This window comes from Sorex araneus, chromosome 2 (assembly GCF_027595985.1).
Source record: "Sorex araneus isolate mSorAra2 chromosome 2, mSorAra2.pri, whole genome shotgun sequence".
In the NCBI taxonomy this organism is placed as follows: Eukaryota; Metazoa; Chordata; class Mammalia; order Eulipotyphla; family Soricidae; genus Sorex; species Sorex araneus.
Window position 1 is genome coordinate 364,181,743 of NC_073303.1, and position 6,993 is coordinate 364,188,735.

The 6,993-nt window shown below is 36.5% G+C and overlaps 1 pseudogene; it reads left to right on the plus strand.

The window, feature by feature from the left end:
- Nucleotides 1-6,500: 6,500 nt before the first annotated feature.
- Nucleotides 6,501-6,582, plus strand: LOC129402700 (U2 spliceosomal RNA; annotated as a pseudogene).
- The last annotated feature ends 411 nt before the right edge of the window (nucleotides 6,583-6,993 follow it).

The window sequence follows — 6,993 nt, forward strand, 5'->3', positions numbered from 1 at the left end:
AGGCATAAAAGTAAAAACTCCGGTTATACAGATTCTGATGATCAGTTGAACTATTTTATACATATTAAGGCCTTTGGTGCTGGGTGGATTCAGCACTTATTTTGAGCACTCTTATCCTTCCTCTTGCCTTCTTCATATTACACTGCTCAGATTTTAATAAAAACTTTATTTCATAAATATTATGCTCATTTTATATATAAAGTGCATAGTGTCTTCTTGATTAATACATTCAGATACAATGCCAAAGTCTTTGATTTGCATGTGTACTTTAAAAATATATTTAAGTCCCATTCTAAGCTTCCTTTAAACCTTTGGATCAAGGGGAAATAAAATAAAACAGGCTTATCTATTAAACAATGTCTTTCTGAATATTACCAATATTTTGAAATTTTAAACTGGCAAGCTACTCGTGGCATATTCAATGTACCAAAAACAATAACAAGTCTCGAAATGGAGATGTTACTGGTGCCTGCTGGAACAAATAGATGAACAATGTGGCTACAGTGCTACAGTGCAGTGCTATATTAATAAAAGTTCTATTATTAAAGGTTGCAGATATACAAATGAAAGAGAAACTTTGCTAAATATACTGCCCAGTATGTGTACAGAATACTGTCATATTTCTTTATTCTCCAGTGAGAAAAGTGGAAAAGTTTAAATCAGTGAAAAAGTTTAAATGTTTAAGTGTTTTCTGCAGTTTATTTCTCAATATTAATCCCAAGAGATTTTCCAATTAAAGGAACCGTGGGTCTTAATATATTTTAAAAGCTTTTCTTTGCACCCTTTCAACCATTTGCTTGGATGTCCCCAAATAAATTATCACATTAAAGTATTAGATTAATTATATAGGAACAGCAAGTGCATTTATTTACTTAGTGTTATCCATTTATTTTCCAAACTGTACTCTTCTCACTCTTGAGTTTCACTGTATCACTGTCATCCCATTGCTCATCAATTTGCTCAATCGGGCACCAGTAACGTCTCCATTGTGAGACCTGTTGTTACTGTTTTTGGCATAAAAACATTTTGACTTTAACTAAGGGTATTCTTTATGAAGCAAAAGGTGAAAGATTCTAAATACCTAAAATGACCACTGAAAAGAAACACTAGCTATAAACAGCTGTGTAGCTTTATCACAGCCTTTGAATACACACCAGATCTGATAACTCCCACTCAGAATACCATGAAACTGTTAATTGAATTCATTTTGGGACACACTGACTATAAAGACACTAACATGAGATATAACTGGTGCTACAAATTAATCCCTCTCTCTACACTAAATCAAAATACTCTATTGATCTTTTTGGCAATTTCTTATCACAGTGTTTAATAGAGCTTTAAACAGTTTAGAGGGCTTCTAGGTTAAGGTGGAAGTTAACAGTCTAGTAGAAAAATCTCCCATCCATATTATTTAAGAGTGTGATTGCTCATACAAGTAAAAGTGTGTAATGAAATAAGCATCAAAAAATCAGTCAACAAAGAAAGGGGAGAGTCTAGAATAAGACAGAGGTCAAGTCCAGCATAGCTACTAATCTTGCTCTAGCCCGGCAAGATACCGACAGTATCTCGCCCGCACAGCAGAGCCTGGCAAGCTACCCATGGCATATTCGATATGCCAAAAACAGAAACAACAAGTCTCACAATGGAGACATTACTGGTGCCCGCCCGAGCAAATCGATGAGCAATGGGATAAGAGTGACAGTGACAGTGACAACCCATTAGCGCCTGAACAGGAGAGACCTCAGAATCACTTAGGTGCCCACTCTGGAAAAGACTTGAATAAGTAACTTTAGTTTTCATTCCTAGGTGATGGTTAGGAGTGGGGGGTGATCACTGCAGCTTTCTGGTAGAAATGGGGGAATGAAGTAAGTTTGCATTTCTGAGATGGAGTTGAAACCTTCATGGCTACACAAGGAACTGGAAGGGGAAGCAAGTTGTACCGTGACTGTAGTGGAGCTCTGCCACCTACTCTATGCATGGCGCCTTGATGAAGATCACCGTCTTGGAGAAGCCACAATCTACCTATTCTTTTGTGTGAAGTCCATGGCTGGCTGTGCTCAAGAGTCCCTCCTGATGGGTGTAGGGGACCATGTGTGCTGTTGGGGATCAAGCCCAGGTTGGCCGTGTGCAAGGCAAGTCCCCTATCCAATGTACTATAGTCCTTGCCCAACTCAACTATTTTAAGACAGTCTAATTTTGCGGAGGCTAAGGACTCCTGCACCTGCTATCTCTCAGAATATTAGAAAGTGGATTGAAGGGATATTGGCTACAGATTCTTTTCAATTACTGGCATATCATGGTGACTCAAAGAATGAAAAGTTTGTTTTTTCACATAAAATAGTTTTGAAGGTGTCTAATCCATGTTAGGATGGTGAATGCATATGTTTATAATCACTCAAGTCCTTCTGTTTTTCTTTCATATCACTAGTATGGATAAAATGTTGGGAAGGACGAGTCAAGAGAGGCTGCTAAAATCTCAGGGCTAGGACAAATGGAGACGTTACTGCCGCCCACTCGAGCAAATCAATGAACAACGGGATGACAGTGACACAGTGGTACTTCCATAAGTATGGAAGTTCATTATTAAAGAAAAGGAGAATGGATAACAAATATAAGTAAGCAAGTAGTAATGTTTGCTACTAACGGAAAGCCAAACCCTCCCTCAGACTCCATAAAGGGTGGGAAAACAAGCCAGCAAGTGGAAACGAAGCCCAAGTATCTAAACTATATGAGACTAAAAACAAATTTTGAAACTAGATAAACAAACAAAACTCAAAAATAAAAACCCCAGTTACCAAAAATGTAAAAAAGATGAAACAAAACAACTTGAAAAGGAAGAAAGGAAACAAAAACATGGAGAGCACAAGACACAAATTACTGTGCAAAATTTACGACAAGAATCTCAATGTAGAAAAATTTTCATAGGGTCTCTTGTTTCACTTCTGATGTGCTAGTGTTCTTTTAATTTAAATTTTGCCTTACACGGAGGTAAAAGATTTAAAATGCCCCCACATCAAAGTTACAGTAAAAAGAGTATATTCAGATTAGGTCAAGTTTCTAAGATTCTTTCCATTTTTACGTATGTTTTTAGATTATTGATAATCTTATATCTCAATATCAACATCTAATAACATTCTCTTTTGTTTTCATGGTCAATAAACCAACTTACTCAGCCTGGCCCTGATAGATGGACATTTAAGTTGTTTTTAGCTTTTTACCACTAATAATATTGAAATAAAGAGTCTATAGGTCACATGTCAGAGTTTTGGCAGATGTCTATGTGACATAAAAGTAGGTTTTAGAGGTCAACGTTTTTGTGTATATACTTTTGCCAGACATTGCCAGATTCCCTTCTACAAACCAGTTCCTTTCCAGTTCCTTAAAATGCCTTCCCAAGAACGTATTGTTAAACTTCTGAAATTTTGTCAACTTGAGGCATAGGCAGTAATCTAACAAAGTATAATTTTGCTTTTATATCATTATGAAGAGGGAGATTGGACATGTTTTCATAAATTCAAAAATATTTTTGTCTCTCTTTGTGAACAATTCAATTTTAGTTCTTTGTTTGCTAAGATTCTTGGTCTTTTTCTTCTCTAACTTAAGGATGTTAGCATATTTGGAACATTAACCCATCTGGTATCAATTGTAAATGATTTTTCCGCTTGTTCTTACTTTACTGTGATGCTTTTGACATGAAAATTCAGGTGTCATTTTTTCTGGATTAATAGAATTATTATTAGGGAAATTTAATCTCTGATCATGAAAATAAAATTTATACTTTATTTTAGTAGTAGTATGTTTTCATTTTTTGATTTTTAAATATGTGATCCATTTGGAATTTATACTGATGTAGAGTCAGGAAGAGTTTTAATTTTATGTCAAGTCCCCAGGGAAACTTCTAGTTATTCCAATACAATTACATTAATTTCTGGACTTTCTATTCTGTCTTGTTGATCTGCCTACTCATGTCCTAATGCTATACAACTATTCTCCTACTGAGTAAAATTATCTCTACTTGCAATACTACTGCTCTTCTTCAGAATTTTGGCATGAAAGTGTTAAGGAATCCATGAGACCATATTGATAGTGATTTTGTCTTCATTCATTACTTCAGACTTTACCATATAAGATTTTTGATATTTGGGGCTGGAGTGATAGCACAGCAGGTAGGGCATTTGCCTTGCATGCAGCCAACCCGGGTTCTATTCCCAGCATCCCGTATGGTCCCCTGAGCACCGCCAGGAGTAATTCCTGAGTGCAGAGCCAGGAGTAACCTCAGTGCATCGCCAGGTGTGACCCAAAAAGCCAGAAAAAAAAAGATTTTTGATATTTATAACATATATATTGATATGATTTCTACCTTGGCAGGAAAGAAGACTGCAAGTCCTATTTCCTTTGTTATTTTATTTTCTAGAGTATCTTTGTTTTTTGTGTTTTTTTTTTTATTTTTCCATTGCCTTTTCTGCATCTCCTGGGCTTCAGTGTATTGCTTGTAACTAGTAGAGGTTAGATTTTGCTAATGTCTTCGTGATTATTTTATTTACTAATGCGAGTTCATCAATTAAGTCTTTTTGAGAAGTGTTTGTGCAAGGACTATTTCATGAGGGCTTTCTTGCTTATTTATAACAATTTATCTATAGCATTTATACTTGAAACTTTATTTATCCAGATATAGAATTTTTGCTTTCTTTATTTCCTTTCACCTATAAAAGAAAACATTTTACACCATTATCATTTCCCATACATTATAATAAAAACAGTCTGATGAAAATGTGACTTCTGTCCTTTATAAGCTAATCATATTTGTTTTGTTCTGATGGAAGATATGATAGTTGGTGGTCAAGTTATTTTCTGTTTTATTTAAGGTCCACTAGTTTTACTGGCATACATTTAAGTGAAGATCATTCTAAATTAATGTCCACAGAAATATGGTGTCCCGTTCCAATATATGGTTTTTAGTTTCATTTTAGAGATAAGTTTTCTAATTATACCTTGTAATGTTACTTCCTCTTCAGCTCTTCTCTTTTTGATACATAATAAGTTTGTCTGTGGTCAATGTTGTTATTTAATTTTAAAGTAAGTGTTAAACCACAATTGTGAACATAGTGGTAGTGACATGGGCGAGAAGTTTTGTGGATGAGGGGAGAGAAAGGTAACCTTCCATTATAAGTCTTGGTTCAAAGAGAGAACAGGCCATTTCAAAACTGGAAAAGGAGTTTTAAGTACTGGATCTGCCTTATCTTCTCTGAGTCTTGCTTGCTTCATCACAAAGTGAAAATATATTTCTAGTTGTTTTTTTTTTTACACAGGACATGTTTAAATCAAAAGACTTTCAAGAGCCTGACATGCTATAGCAGACCACATAACAAAAGGATAAATTTTAAAAGTGAAAAACAGTCCCACCACAGAAGTGAACCAAAGGGGAAAGTTTCCTGTGAAAGGGCAGAGGCAAGCACTCAGTCTGACTTCTGCTTCTGCTTTTACTCTCCTGACAACAGTCTGCCCACCCGAGCTCAGAAACCACAGAGTCAGACCTTTCCTAGCCCCAACAGACAAAGAACATCTGTTCAGAAGGGGTAATTATGAGGATACCCTCTGCATCCAGTGTACTTCCCATCTCTTTATCACACAGAGCTAGCATATGAAAGTACCCTGGGGGGAAAAGTCATCAAATATTCATCTTCTTTCCTCTGGGAAACATTACAAGAGTCTCTCTTTCCTTGGTGCTAAGCAAGGCAAGGAATGAGCAAAAATATTCTTTGATTTTGTTACCTTAAAAAAAAAACCTGCATAAAGAACAGGAACAGACAAAATCAATAGAAACAAATGCATAGAAACTCAGACCGTTGAGCAGAGGTTATTAGAAAGGGTGGTGTAAGGGGGAGAGGTACAATTGATAGAAGTAGATGGATATTCGCACGTTAGAGTGCATGTGGTGTAGTAATACGGACTTAAAAGATGCAGGAAATTATACTTTGTTCCAATAAGTTGAAACTATATCAGAGCATCTAAAGGCAAAACTACCCGCTTTTCTGCATAGTATATAAAAAGCAATCCACATCCTTCTTCAGTTAATTTCATCATTTATTCTTTGATTTTAGAGTGTTCTAGTATTATTCTTTCATTGGAGTATTAATTTTAATGTTTGCTTCTTCTCAATTTCCCTCAGATCCTCAAAGAAAGGCTGGGACAAGATGTTGTGATTTAAGCATCCAAGTCCAAAACATCCTGTATCTAGTTCCTGCTAAATTTATCTATTTATTTTTTAATTGAATTCTTTTGTTAAGGCACCATGATTTAAAAAGTTATTCCTAGTTGAGTTTTATACATAAAGTAGTGCAGCACTAATCCTATCACCAGTGTCAACTTCCCTACACCAATTTTTCCCAGGTTCCTTTCCATATCTTCCTGCCCTCCAGCCTGCTCTCTTGACAGGCACCTTTGTAAGTTTCTGCCAGATTTAATACTGTAACATTCTTGCTGAGTTTACTCTATATATCGCTTCTCGGCCGTTTGGCTAAGATCAAGTGTAGTATCTGAGTTTAGTTTATATACCACAGTCTCCCTAAAGCAACCTCCACACTAAGCCTCCTTAAAAACTATACTTATTAATCACTGTATCACTGTCATCCCGTTGATCATCGATTTGCTCAAGCGGGCACCAATAACATCTCCATTCGTCGTTGTCCTGAGATTTTAGCAGCCTGTCTTTACTTGTTCTTCCCAGTGGTGCTGCATTGGAGGCTCTTTCAGGGTCAGGGGAATGAGACCCATCATTGTTACTGTATTTGGCACATGAATACGGCACACGGGAAGCTTGCCAGGCTCTGCCATGTGGGTAGGATGCTCTCGGTACCTTGCCAGGTTCTCTGAGAGGGAGAAGTAGGCTATAAAAGATCACTTTGTTTTATAGTCTCTGAATCTTGGCCATTGATGGAATTACACAGGCGCCAGGGGCAGTTTGTGGGTGTGGCTGCCAAGCTACTGAAA